Raw genomic sequence first — 15,200 nt, forward strand, 5'->3', positions numbered from 1 at the left:
TGGGCACGCCTAAGTCCCTCCCTCTTTCCTAAACCAAATTCCCCAGATCCTAGAAATCCAGCCCTTCTGCCCTCCGGAGGCGCCTTTCCCAACGTAAAGTACAATTTAAAATTTAAGCTCCTGACTAAATAATGACTCTGTAGTCAACTGCTAGGGGATCCGGGCACCCCAGTGCCTCTGGAGGGTGCAGCGGGGTGTAGCCAAGGGCAGGGGAGTGGGCGAAGCTGCTGGTTGGTGCCTGAAATCTGTGCGTTGCCCCTTTAATTGTGTCCCCAGCCCTCGGGCGTTTCTGTCCAACGCCCACGTCAGCAAATACCTTTTGTTTCTCTCACGTTGGGGCTACTTGTTTTAGGGCGCAAAGGAACGGCTTCGAAAGGGGGTATTTCCCCTGCCGAGAACCGGGAATCTTACCCCGGCCCGCGCACGCGACCCGCCGGTGCGCCTTGGCCCGCGGTAAGTGGCTGCGCGCGGCGCGAGCGGAGGGCGGGCGGGGCGTCGGGGCAGCCCGGGACGGGCCCGCGAGCTTCGCTGCGGGCGGGGGCGCGGGCTAAGGCGCCGCGGGCTCTGGCACCGGGCGGCGGCAGCGGCGGGATGCGGCCCGGGTGCGGCGCCCCCCAGACGTCCCCGGGCCGGGAGAGCGGCGGGAGGCGCAGAGGCGAGCGGGCGCCATTTGCAGCCCCGGGCGCAGTGGCGGCGGTGCGCCGGCTCCGAGGGTCTGGAGACGGTCACAAAGGAGGCGCGGCCGGCCAGCGCAAAGGACCCGGCCTCGGGACGGCGGCCGGCGAGGAGAGGCGGCCGGCGGCGGGGCGCACCGGTTCCCGGACTGCGCGGTCACCCCGCCTGCCCAGCCGCCCGGCCCTGCCCGCCTGCGCGCCCGGGAGGGGCAGCGGGACAATGGCCGCGCCGTCGCCGCCCGCGCCTGCCCGGCCGCCCCCGCCGAGCGCCGCGCCCGCCTGGCCGCCCGGCCCGGCTCGGCCGCGGCGCGGGGAAAGGCGGGAAGGCGCGCGGAGCCTCCTGGCGGCGGCGGCTGGAAGGCGGCGCGGGGCCGGTGCCGGGCGTGTCTGGAGCCGTCGGGCGCCGCGGACTCCCAGAGGGTCGGCGGCCGGCCGGGCTCGGGCTGAGCGGCGAGTGATGGATGGCCCGCGGGATGGGGCGGCCGAGGTCTGGGGCTTCACCCCTTCGGCCCCGGGCGCTTCCTCGGGAAGGTGGCTGCCTGGGCAGTGGTCCGAGATTCTCCGTACATCCTTCATCCTTTGGTTTTATATCGTGATGCGACAGATCCGAGCTTAGAATCCAAGGCAGACTTACTATACCTAACAAATATTGTGCTATAATTATTGTTTTATGACGGAACCACACAGACGCACCTCCTACCTATGCAGACGGCATCTTTTTTAAGTTAATAGCGGTTTGGCCCCTTCCCCTTCAAATGCGCTTATTTATTATTGATCGTGTCAGTAGCCAGGCTCCGTATCGTTCAAAGGCGTGGTTTTTTTCCCCTCCCCTTTTTCTTTTTAACCTTTTAAATTGAGATATCGTAGACATATAACGTCGTGTTAGGTTTAGTCCGAGACGTGTTTGGAAGCGGTAGATTCTCACCTATTGGGCTTTTAAACTACACACGTCAGTATTACTTCTGTTCTTAATAAACGTTTATATTTGCAGAACTTTAGTCAATGGAGTGCTTTCGCCTATATGAATTATTTCACATAAAACAACCACCCAGTCAGGCTGATGCTTTTTCCACTTTCTAGGTGAGGAAACGCATTAAGCATTTAAGCATTAAGCCGGGTGACCGGTGGCAGCCTTCCAGCGCCCTTGCCTCCTGTTCTTGCTCTTTATTTCCTCCTAAAGTCACCTCCAGAGTCTTCCAGTAAGCAAGTCATATCGCTACCGTGCTCTAAAGACCTTAACTGATCTTTATCAGAAACAAATCTAAAATCCTCAGCAGAAGAACCAAGGCTCAAACTTCTGTAATCTTCCCCAAGCCTCAGGTATGGTTAGGTTTGTGACACCCCTGGAGCAAGAAGAGCCCTTCACTGATAACCGGGGATGAGATATCTTTATTCCTGGGAGCCCCTCTGGCCACACAAGCAGTAAATGGGAAGTGAGAATCTAACCTGCCACCCTTGGCCAAATGGGCATGTTTGGGTTTGGCTGTAAAAGGTCAGAAGGAGGCACCATGAGGACCTAGGCTTCTTCCAAGTCATGTAAATTTCCAACCGCCTGAAAGACGGCCCTCTGCCAGACTTTATCTCATGGCCTTGAAATCACCAGCTCTGCTGTTGATGATTTGAGCCCAAAGTTTGTAAGATAGGGTAATACTTGATTCATCCTATATCATTTAAATCTTATTTTCTAGATAAAACGGAATTTACATCTAAGAGGCTCAACCTCTTCAGTGACCTAACTATATGTTTATAATATTTAAAGGATTTGGTGCAAGCTTTTTGATCCCCTTGAGGAAAGTTTTTGTCACTTCTTTGCTCAGAATTGGTCAGTGGCTCCCCATCTTACTCAGACCAAAAGCCAAAGGCCCCTAAGTAGTCTACAGAGTCCTACAGGGACTGGTCCCATGATGTCCTACCTGCCTCACAATCTGTCCTTCCTTTCTGACTCCATTTCTCATTGCTCTCCCCAGCCCTCCTTGATGTCCTACAATCCTCCTTGCCTGCTTCACATCAGAGCCTTTGCACTTGCCGTCCAATCTGCTTGGAGCACCCTTCCTCCAGGTGCCCAAATGACTCTCTCTCACCTCCTTTGGTCTTTACTTTAAATACCATCTTCTCATTGAGACTTTCCCAAATATGGTTTTGATTTTCTTAAACACTTTTATACTTAATTCTGAATCTCTCCAGTGTTAAAAGATATTTATCCATACAGTTACCATGCCAGTTTGCTGAAGTTCCTTATGGCCCAGAGATTTATGCTGAGAAGGCTAATGAGATTTGTGTTGGTGACCCTGATGGGACACACTAAATTCTTAGTTAAAAACTATGTGCCTTGGGCTTCCCTGGTGGCACAGTGGTTGAGAATCTGCCTGCCAATGCAGGGGACATGGGTTCAAGCCCTGGTCTGGGAAGATCCCACATGCCGTGGAGCAACTAGCTCCGTGAGCCACAATTACTGAGCCTGTGCGTCTGGAGCCTGTGCTCTGCAGCAAGAGAGGCCGCAATAGTGAGAGGCCCGCGCACCGCGATGAGGAGTGGCCCCCACTTGCCGCAACTAGAGAAAGCCCTCGCACAGAAACGAAGACCCAACACAGCCATAAATAAATAAAAATTTTTTAAAAAGGCAAAATTCCTTTAAAAAAAAAAAAAAACTATGTGCCTTTATAAAGATGGTCTTCTATCCCACAACCTTAATTGGAGTTACACTCGTTACCTAAATCTTTCATCTGCTTGTGGAAATTCATGTCTTTCCTTCTGTTCCAAAGACCTTTGCACTTAATGGTTTCTAAAATATGTATTGTCTTTTTCACCCACCTTTAAAGATCTTTGAACTTGATGGGAATCATTAATTCTTTAATATTCTTAGAACTATTATAGATATTAAACTCTTATAGATATTTTAAATGTTTCAAATTGAATTTGGACTGTCTACATGAACTAATACAACTAGCTGTTTCAACTTATAAGGTCAATCTACTGAAAAGAAAATTTGAAACATATTACCCATTTCCATGACTTAATCACTTTTGTGTGTGTGTGTGTGTGGTACGCGGGCCTCTCACTGTTGTGGCCTCTCCCGTTGCGGAGCACAGGCTCCAGACGCGCAGGCTCAGCGGCCATGGCTCAGGGGCCCAGCCGCTCCGTGGCATGTGGGATCTTCCCGGACCGGGGCACGAACCCGTGTCCCCTGCATCGGCAGGCAGACTCTCAACCACTGCGCCATTAGGGAAGCCCCTTAACCACATATTTTGAGAATAACTTAAACCTTTCCTGGTGACTCGAGTACAATTATGAATGCAGGTTATGTTAATGCTTTGTAGTATTATGAAGTTGTAACTGATCCCAATTTATAGGACAATTCCTATTTTCTTGCAAAGGTTCCTGTTACCACTTCTGTTATTCACTGTCCTCTGCCTTAATTTAGTTCCTCTCCATTTCTTGCTTTGACAACTGCATCAAGCCTTTAAAATGATCTCGCTGGCCCTGCCTCTCCCACTGTTTCTCTTCCTCCGTGCTGTCTCAGGTTTTCTTCTGGGTATACAAATTGGATCATCATAACAATAATACCTTATATTTATTGAGCCCTAACTGCATGCTAGGTATTGTGCTAGGCATTTTGCATACATTATGGTCAGAAGAAAAGTGTGAGACTTACGAGTGCTTTGGTTTGGGGTCAGTCAGCCTGAATTCCAATCTCTGTTCAGCTGCTCATTGCGCAGTCTTGGAGAAGATTTTCTTTTCATTTCTCTGTGCCTCCAGTTCTTGATCTATGCAACGTGAATCACAGCAGCAGTTACCTCGTGAGGCTATTGTGAGGAATGAAATAAGATAACGAGCGTAAAATGCTTAGTACTGTGCCTAGTAAACATTCAAATATTAGCTATTTAGTTTTATTAAGATATAACTTATATACCATAAAATTCATCCTTTGAAAGTGTACAATTCAGTGTGTTTTTAGTGTATTCACAAAGTTGTGCAACCATCACTACCCTCTAATTATAGAACACTTTCACCACTGCATAAAGAAACCCCATATCCATTAATAGTCATTCCCCATTCCTGCATCTCCCTAGCCCCCGACAACCACTAACCTACTGTCTGTCTGTTTCATCTGCCGATTCTGGATATTTCATATAAATGAAATCATAAAATATATGGTCTTCAGTGACTTGCTTCTTTCACTTAGCTTGAGGTTTTTAAGGTTCATCCATGTTGTAGCAGGTAATCAGTTCTTTCCTTTTTGTGGCTGAATAACATTTCATTGTATAGATCTACCACATTTTGTTTATCCATTTTCCCAAATGTTGATGGACATTTGGGTTGTTTCCACTCTTTCACTATTATGAATAATGCTGCTATAAACATTTGTATACAAGTTTCTATGGAGACATATTTTCATTTCTCTTGGACATATACCTAGGAGTGGAATTGCAGAGTCCTTTGGTAACTCTGTGTTTAATCATTTAGGAACTGCCAGACTATTTTCCAAAATGGGTGTACCATTTTACATTCCAACCAGCAGTACATGAAGGTTCTGATTTCTCGACATCGTGGCCAACACTTGTTATTTTTGTGTGTGTGTGTGTGTATGTGTGTGTGTGTGTTGTAGTCATCCTAGCGAGTGTGAAGTCGTATCTCATTATGATTTTTACTTGCATTTCCCTAATGACTACTGAGGCTAAACATATTTTCATGTGCTTATTGCTGTTTGTCTTAATTTATTTCTTATTGCTGTTAATCTTATTTATCTTAGCTATTATCTTATGTAATCCTCTTAACAGACTTCCTTAGAGCCTCTTAACAGTCAATATCCTCACTTTACAAAAAGGAAACTGATGCTTAGAATTAAGCAACTTGACTAAGTCACATAGCTAGTCATTGGTGGACCTATAACCATGTTACTCTTCTTAAAATCCTTCAAAAATGCCCCAAACCTACAAAAGTGGAGGGGCTTCAGGATCTGGCACCTACATACTGTTCTCCGTTCATCTTCCACTGCCCCTCCACAGACCCTGAGTCTCTAGTCATAGCACACTTTTTTTGAAGAGGTCATGCTGTTTAATACGTGTCTGTGCCTTTGCCCTTGGTGTTTCTGTTGAGAATGCCCTTTGTCCTCTTTTTCATGTATTAACTTTTACTCATCCTTCAAGACTCGACGGTTCTGCCTTTTGGAAACTTTTGTGGACACTCCCATGCAAAGTCATTTGCTTCCTTGGTTTTATAGTTTACTTCTACTAGGAGTATTTTCTTTCTCTCTCTTTCTCTGACTCTCTCTCTCTGCTGATAGACATTGAGTTGTTCTAGAGCACTGATCTTTGACATGTCATCATCTTTGTGTTCCCAGGGCCAGGGATAGCCTGGCATAGAGCAGATGCTCAATAAATAGGTATTGAATGAATACATTTCACATTTCAGTTTGAATATCTGACCTCATGAAAATAGAATTAAAAGATTTTTTCTTAAAAAAAAGGAAGAGGGGCTTCCCTGGTGGCGCAGTGGTTGGAAGTCCGCCTGCCGATGCACAGGGGACGCGGGTTCGTGCCCCGGTCCGGGAAGATCCCACATGCTGCGGAGCGTCTGGGCCCGTGAGCCATGGCTGCTGAGCCTGCGCGTCTGGAGCCTGTGCTCCGCAACAGGAGAGGCCACAACAGTGAGAGGCCCTCGTACCGCAAAAAAAAACAAAACGGAAGAGAAAATATGTATAGCTGTATGAAGTTCAGAACAGTGTAAACCTAACTACCGAATCAAGGATGAACTTGCTTTCTTTCAATTGTTTTTCTAACCCTTCAGGAAATCTGCACTGCTTTGGGTCCTGGACTCTCAGCAGCATCTGAACCGTCGAGGGTATAACAAACACCTTTGTTTAGGCTTCAGGTCCCTCTATCTCACTGGCTTTGTTGGATAAGGCGCAACACAAGGTTCTTACAGTTTCAGGATATTTGGGGGAAGCTTTATTCCAAAATCTACAATATATTTTTTATCATCAGAGGACACTTCTGCAAACCAAACCAGGCCATCATTTTATCTAAGACCTTCTTAATATGTAAATTAGAATAGTATTCTAAGCCTAAATATTAAATTTTAAACTTTGAGATTGCAAATCTTATACACATCTCATTCTTATGAAACCTCCTCTGTGATAACATTTTAAAAACAACCTAAGTTTTGAATAACACAACAACCTAATTGTTAATAGATGAATGGATGAATAAGATGTGATATATATATTATTATTATATATATATAATATGATTGTATATATACTGGAATAATATTCAGCCATGAGAAAAAAGAAATCCTGTCATTTGTGACAACATGGATGGACCTGGAGGGTTTATTATGCTAAGTGAATTAAACCAGACAGAGAAACACAGATACTGCATGTTATCACTTATATGTGAAATCTGAAAAATGAAAGTCCAATTCATAGAAGCAGAGAGTAGGAAAGTAGTTGTCAGGGACTGGAGGGTAGGGGATGTTGGGTGAGGTTGGTAAAAAGGCACAAACTTTCAGCTATAAGATGAACAAGGTCTGAGAATCTAATGTATAACATGGTGACTATAGTTGATAACACTGTATTGTATAATTGAAATTTGCTGAGGGAGTAGAACTTAAATGTTCTCACCAAACAACAACAACAAAAAAAGATAAATATCTAAGGTGGTGGATGTATTAATTAACTAGATGGGAGGAATCCTTTCACAATATATATGTATACCACAATGTACACTTTAAATATCTTACAATTTTATTTGTCAGTTATATCTAAATGAAGCTGAAAAAAAACCTAAGTAACAAACACCCTGGTTCATAGAGCATAATTAATGAGGTAACATTTGAAATGGGAAAATGACAAAAATTGTTTCTAAAGAATAACTCTTCCACACTGTTGGTGAGAATGTAAATTGGTACAACTACTATGAAGAACAGTATGGAGGTTCCTTAAAAAACTAAAAATAGAACTACCATATGATCCAGCAGTCCCACTCCCAGAGAAAAACATGATCCGAAAGGATACATGCACCCCAATGTTCATTGCAGCACTAATTACAGTAGCCAAGACATGGAAGCAACCTAAATGCCCATCGACAGAGGAATGGATAAAGAAGATGTGGTACATATATACAATGGAATATTACTCAGCCATAAAAAAGAATGAAATAATGCCATTTGCAGCTACATGGATGGACATAGAGATTATCATAGTAAGTGAAGTAAGTCAGACAGACAGAGAAAGACAAATACCATATGATATCACTCATATGTGGAATCTAATTTTTTTAAAAAAGAAACAAATGAATTTATTTACAAAACAGAAACAGACTTAAAGATATCCAAAACAAACTTACGGTTACCAAAGGGGCAATGTGGAGCAGGGGAGGGATAAATCAGAAGCTTGGGATAAACACACACACACTACTATATATAAGATAGATAACCAACAAGGACCTAGTGTATAGCACAGGGAACTCTACTCAATATTCTGTGATAACCTATATGAAAAAAGAATCTAAAAAAGAATGAATATATGTGTATGTATAACTGAATCACTTTGCTGTACAGCAGAAACTAACACAACATTATAAATCAACTATACTTCAGTTGAAAAAAAAGAATAACTCTTCCTTAGGATGAGGTCTCCAATAACTAGTTAGAGTAACTAATTAATTGACTAGTTAGAGTAGAGGTTTGCTATCCTCAGGTACACTGTGGTTTTGAAATGATCACTCTCTCTGAGTATACAAATATGGGAACCAGTCAAATTTTTTCTGTGTCCACTTTTGTATAAGTAAGCATTCTTTAGGCTACAAGAAAATGTGTGGTAATAAAATTATAAAATGTTTACATTTCCTACTCAGTTAAAGTAGTGTTTTAAAGTGGCCTGCATAATGAATAATAGTGATTACTATTATTACTCTGATAATAGCTAACATCTCTCAGGGGCTTGTTATAAGACAGCCACTGTTGTAAGCACTTAGATTATCTTTTCATTTACTGTGTCACATAACTCTAGATGGTATAGGTATTATTACTAGTCCCATTTTACAGATGAAGAAACTAAGGCACAGGGAGGTTAACTTCCCAGGGACGTTAATGTGTGGCAGAGCCAGAATTTGCACCTAGGCAGTCTGATTCCAGAGCCTGTACCGGCAAGCACACTGCCCAGTACTGCTGCCCACAGACTAATCATCCTTCTGCTTACATTTTGAGGCAACTGATGTGCTAATATGTCATCTGGGCCTAGTTGCAGGAAAGAGCAACCACTCTAGCATTCTAATTCGTTTGCAGAATCATTGGAAGGGCTGAGAGGAGTGGGCTGTGGGCTGGGCCTTCAGAAACTATTCCCAGGACCAGACTGCCAAACAGGGCCTCCAAGGGAGGGAATCGGGTGGCCACCACTGGCACTTCTGAGTTCCAGATGACACTGCTCACTGCAATTCAAGGGTCAAGAAAGTGCTATTCTGAAACTGCCCCTTAACACCCACCAGCTAGTCACGGCTGTCTCCACCAAACTTGTCTCTTGACAACCATGAGGCTCTGGGCACTGGAATGCTGCAGAAAAACCCAATGTTTCCATAAATGTGCTTGCCAGCATTAACAGCCAGAGCAGCAGAAAGGTGGCTCCCACCTCATTTCTGCCTCCAAATCTCACGGAAGAACATTGATAGATGGACCCCATTTCACGTGGGGAAACGTAACTGTAAAGGAGTCTGGGAAATGGTCTTTTTAATTTTCCACAAGGAAGTTAGGATGCTGGGGGTTAATACACAAATCTACTCTTAACTAATTTCTGCCAGGGTAGAACTTGGTTATCGCTAAAACTGACATTTCATCAAGTATGTATAAACTGTTTTGGGCACAGACTATGTTCAGAAGTCAGTTCTCTTAAAAAGCCTCGGAATTAATTTTGCTTGCCCCTGTACAGACCCAGTACACTGCACAGTGCTAGTTAGTGCTCTTAAGTAGCATTGTTGAAATACTGACATTAAAGCTATCAAAGTGAATACCCTTTACTAAGTGCCCTCCTCGGGTAGATGAGCTTTTAGGGTCGGGAGGAGTTGTTCTCAAAAGTTATTTGTTTTTTATAAAGCAGAAACTAACACACCATTGTAAAGCAATTATACTCCAATAAAGATGTAAAAAAAAAAAAAGTTATTTGTTTTGTTCCTCCAAGTACAGAATCCTAGTTTACCCCTAAATTAGATCCTGCTGTTTTAATTATGGGTATTTCTTAAAATCCTTTTCATAGCCAATTCTATTCTTTGCTGTACTTTAAATGTAAACACATAAAAAGTGTTGATAAACCACTGTAAGAAGTTTGCTGCTTCCCAACTCCATCACCTTCTGCTCTTAGTTTGTTTTTTGTCCCTTTGTTTAAAAAACAAAATTTAGGGACTTCCCTGGTGGCACAGTGGTTGAGAATCTGCCTGTTAATGCAGGGGACACAGGTTCGAGCCCTGGTCTGGGAGGATCCCACATGCCGCGGAGCAACTAGGCCCATGAGCCACAACTACTGAGCCTGCGCGTCTGGAGCCTGTGCTCCGCAAAAAGAGAGGCCCGCGCACTGCGATGAAGAGTGGCCCCCACTTGCCACAACTAGAGAAAGCCCTCGCATAGAAATGAAGACCCAACACAGCAAAAATTAATTAATAAACTCCTACCCCCAACATCTAAAAAAAAAAAAAAAAAAAAGATTAAAAGAAAAGATTTTTTTAAATCTCCCATTCTTCCCACCTATAAAGACTGTGGGACTTGTTTCTTCTTAAATAAACTTTGCCAATCATAAGAGGAAATCACATGACACTTTATGGAATACTCAGATCATCTTGGCTATTTTCTCTTTTGGTTGCTATTCAAAAAAATTTTTTTGTAAACTTCTAGGTCAGTGTTTTAAATAGCAGTGTTTTGAATGGTTTAAGTTGCCAGAATTTAGACCTCCTCATGAGTGGATAGCTGATGCATTTGTTTTACTAACTAAAGTATATTTGAGCAGTTCTCTTTTCTCTGGTGGTGTTTTCAGGAGGCTCATTTAAAAGTTATTTCATTTTGTTTTCTTCTTTATACCTACCTGTATTTTTAAAATTTTCTGTAAGTATATAATACTTTTATAATCAGAAAAAAACATATTATTTTAAAAAGTGATATCATTAATTTAGTCAAAATTATTTTGGCGGGAATTCTTAGCTTAATTCATTGATTTAAAAAGCATTAAATTCATTTTTCCACTGCCTATGGACATAAAACTTTAACAGTCACTACATTAACCAAACTTCATGGTCAATGTACAAAATAGTTGAACAGATTTTTTCTTTTTTTGGTAATGAAAAAGGTTTGGAATATAGTAGAAACTGAAACGTTTTTAATACACGTTGTTGCAGCTCCTCTCGCAAATTGTGGTACACTGTAGTACAATCTGGCAAATTGAATGATAGATCTGGGTGACTGCAGTGCGGCTTTCTGAACATATGTAGTAGGACTTTTCCCCCCCACTTCCCTCTTAACCATAGAGTTTTAAAGAAATGTTTAACTTTTCAAGTTGAATCTTTAAAGCTATTCTGTTTGGTTTTCTTGCAAATCATATTGATGCCACTTGCAGGAAAAGAGTAATAGAACATATGTTGCTGTCTTGGTATTTCATCTATTGGCCTGCCTTTGAATAGCTGTTGTCTTAAGAAGTTTATTTTATTCTCAAAGTTAAAAAGTATGTTTGCTTTCAGTTTGCCATAATATATTTTAATTTTGGAAATCTTTTCTTGCAGATTTTAATTTTAAGGTTTGGGTTATAAATAGGTAGATAGGTAGGTGGATAAGATTCCCGTCAGCTAATATTCTGTGCCAGGTGATGTATTTTTGTATGCTAAAAAATGATACCTGATAAATGCTCCCATATAATTTATTTGAATATTTATTATGTACCTTAGCAGATGTTTCTGTCTCTTATTACAAAAGTTCATTGTAAATAGCTCTTTTCTGTCTCTACAGGACAATTCTTCATATACAGACTTGGAATCTTCCCTTTTTTTACTCCATTCAATCAACTTAGCAGGGTTTCAAGAGCAGCATTTATAAATTTCCAGGTATGAAAAATTTTAATTCTTGATGTTATACCTGACTTAAATATATAGATAAAAAGTAGAGTTTTGCAATTATAGATTTTATGTATCAGAGTATGTGTTTATTGCTTGAAAAGTCACTGTATAAAACATTCAACATTCTGATTTTCTTGGCCAGGTCTCCCTGTTCACTTATGGCTAAGTTTTTAATTCATTGCCTATCTTGTGTATGTATTTCTTCCATTCTGCTTTAATCAAAGACTCAAATTTACATATGAGCTGGAGTTTATCTAGACCAATACCCTCAATTTGCAGAGAAGGAAATGAAACTTAGAAAGGGAAAGTTACTTGTCTATGGACATATAGCTAATTTAGTGGTAGAACTAGTGTCAGAACTCTGATCTCCCAGCTCTCCCCGAGACAGTGTTCAAGGAGTATAGCTCATCAGTTACATCCTGCAGCTTTGGAGTCGCTGTCTGGGTTAATATCTGCCCACCCCCCCCGCTTTTTTTTTTGGCCTTGCTGCGGCTTATGGGATTTTAGTTCCCCAGCCAGGGATTGAACCTTGGCTCTCAGCAGTGAGAGCACAGAGTCCTAGGGAGTCCTAACCATTGGACCTCCAGGGGATTCCCTGGGTTAATACCCTTTTCTGTAAAATGGGGCTAGCAATACCATCTACCTGGTAGGTTGCTGTGTGTCGGGATTCAGGAGACAATGCACATTGCTACTATTATTATTGCTGTGGCCCTTTCATTTCTCACCGTGTTGACCCCTTCACTGCTTCTTAAAGCTCCCCACCCTCCGTGTACATGTCACATGCTCTCCTGATTCTCCCTGTAATTCTCTGTCTGTAACTCTGGCTTCTCTTCCCCATTCTGCTCCACGGTCAGCACAGTCCTCCTGGTTCTTTCCTCAGCCCGGATTTCCTCTGAGCCCCTTCATCTCTATTTGCAAATATCTCCCACGTCTCCACCTTCAAGTCTGACTTCCCCTCTTAAACTTCAGACTATCATTTCCAGTGGCCCTCTGGCCACGGCTACCTGATTTCCCACTCACATCAAACACCATGTACTTAAAACCTAAGTCATTGCTTTTTCTCTAACCTGGCTTTCTTCCTCCTGGCTTCCTAATTTCTGTTAGTGATACTACTAAACAGCTATGTTTTTAAAATCGCTGTGTTCTCTTTATGTCTCTCTAGCCTTCCACAGCCAATTACAAATCATGGTACACTTTGGTACAATTAGGCAAATCGAATAAGAATTATAAGAGCTCTGGGGACTACTGTGGGGCTTTCTGAAAATATGTAGTAAGATTTTTCAATCAGCCATCAAGACCCATGGATTTATTTCCCATTCAAGACATTTGTATCTTTTCCTTCCTTCCCACTCCTGTCATCATCGCTGTGTTCAGACCAGTAAGCAGATTGACAGTTGCAGCTGTTTGTGCCTCTGGCAGTAGCTTGGTTGTTCTCTCTGTCTCTCTGTCTCTCTCTCTTTCTCTCTCTCCTTTTCTCCCAAGAAATACAACCTCTTAACATTTCATAATGGAATGTCATCTTGTCACTTGTTCATGTAGCACATGAATCTTGACTTAAGTAGGCACAGAATATCATTACTCTCAAAGCTCCCAAGATATCTTAATCTTGAATTACAACCTAGATCTGGCTAAATATGAGACTGATAGTTAATATTTCACCCACTTGTTTGACACACTTTAAAATTTTTATTTTTGAGTATATATTCATATGATTCAAACTCAAAATATTGGGACTTCCTTGGTGGCGCAGTGGTTAAGAATCTGCCTGCCAATGCAGGGGACACGGGTTCGAGCCCTGGTCCGGGAAGATTCCCACATGCCGCAGAGCAACTAAACCCATGTGCCACAACTACTGAGCCTGCGCTCTAGAGCCCGTGAGCCACAACTACTGAGCCCACGTGCCACAACTACTGAGCCCGCGTGCCACAACTACTGAAGCCCACGCGCCTAGAGCCTGTGCTCTGAAACAAGAGAAGCCACCACAATGAGAAGCCTGTGCACCAAAATGAAGAGTAGCCCCCACTTGCTGCAACTAAAGAAAGCCTGCGTGCGGCAACAAAGACCCAACATAGCCAAAAATAAATAAATAATAAATAATAAATAATTAAATAAAAATTAATTTAATTTAATTTTTAATAATAAATAATTAAATAAAAAATAAATAAATAAATAATTTTTAAAAATTAAGAAAAAACTCAAAATATTAAAAAATTATACCATATAAAGTCTCCCTTCCATCTTTGCCTCTGTCTCCCAGGTCCCACCTTGCCTCCAACTGGCAACCATCATCCTGGGTTTCTTGTTAATCCTTCCAGAGTTTCTGCTTTTTTCCCTTGTATTTTGTGTGTGTATACACACACACACACATATACTCTGTTCCTTGCTTTTTAAAATTTTTTTATTATTTTTAAAATTTATTTTTTTGGCTGCGTTGGGTCTTAGTAGTGGCACGTGGGGTCTTCGTTGAGGTGTGCGGGATCTTTCGTTGCGGTGTGGGCTCTTCGTTGTGGGTTTTCTCTCTCTAGTTGTGGCGCATGGGCTCCGGGGTGCGTGGGCTCTGTAGTTTGCAGCAGGCCGGCTCTCTCGTTGAGGTGTGCGAGCTCAGTTGTTGCAGCACACGGGCTTAGTTGCCCCTCGGCATGTGGGATTTTAGTTCCCCGACCAGGGATCAAACCCGCATCCCCTGCATTGGAAGGCGGATTCTTTACCACTGGACTACCAGGGAAGTTCCTGTTCCTTCCCTTTTTTAAAAAAACTTAACTATGTGTATCATGTATCATATGTGTCATGTATGTATCATAGCCATCTTTCCATCTGACTGTCCTCCCCTACTGACGGACATTTTTCTAGTCTTTTGCTATTCCAAACAGTGCTGCAGTGAATAACTATGTACATGTGTCACTTTGATCATGTACCAATATACCTGTAGGATAAATTCCCAGAAGTGAAATTGCTTGGTCAGAGAATATATGCATTCATAATTTTGAGAACTGTTGCCAAATTGCCTGCCATGGGGTCATACCAATTTATATTCTTGCCAGTAAAGATTGAAAGTACCTGCTTTCCCACAGTCTTATCAATATTATCAAATGTTTGGATTTTTTTGCTCATTTGAGAGAGGAAAAATGAACCATCAGTGTAGTTTTATTTTTTTTTTCACATCTTTACTGGACTATAATTGCTTTACAATGTTGTGTTAGAGTATAGTTTTAATTTGCATTTATATTTTTATGGCTGAGGTTGAACATCCTTTCATATGATAAGGGACATTTGTATTTCTTTTTCTGTGAACTATCCTTTGTCTTATTTTATCTTAGGTTACTGTGCCAATTTCTTAGAAGCTTGGTGTATATTATGGAGATTGCCCTTTCTCTAATAGACATTTTTGCCATGCTGTTATTTGTCTTTTGCCTTTTTGTGATTTTTTCTGCCATACAGA

General features: G+C 42.1%; 1 protein-coding gene across 1 annotated transcript in view; it reads left to right on the forward strand.

The window, feature by feature from the left end:
- The first annotated feature begins 310 nt into the window (after positions 1 to 310).
- Positions 311 to 15,200, forward strand: part of ZBTB8A (zinc finger and BTB domain containing 8A) — a 48,507-nt gene continuing 33,617 nt past the window's right edge. The window contains exons 1-2 of the mRNA XM_065873152.1: positions 311 to 453; positions 11,655 to 11,749. The gene's annotated coding sequence lies outside the window, so the exon portion shown is untranslated. The remainder of the gene's footprint in view (positions 454 to 11,654; positions 11,750 to 15,200) is intronic.

Source organism: Phocoena phocoena, chromosome 1, assembly GCF_963924675.1.
Source record: "Phocoena phocoena chromosome 1, mPhoPho1.1, whole genome shotgun sequence".
NCBI lineage: Eukaryota > Metazoa > Chordata > Mammalia > Artiodactyla > Phocoenidae > Phocoena > Phocoena phocoena.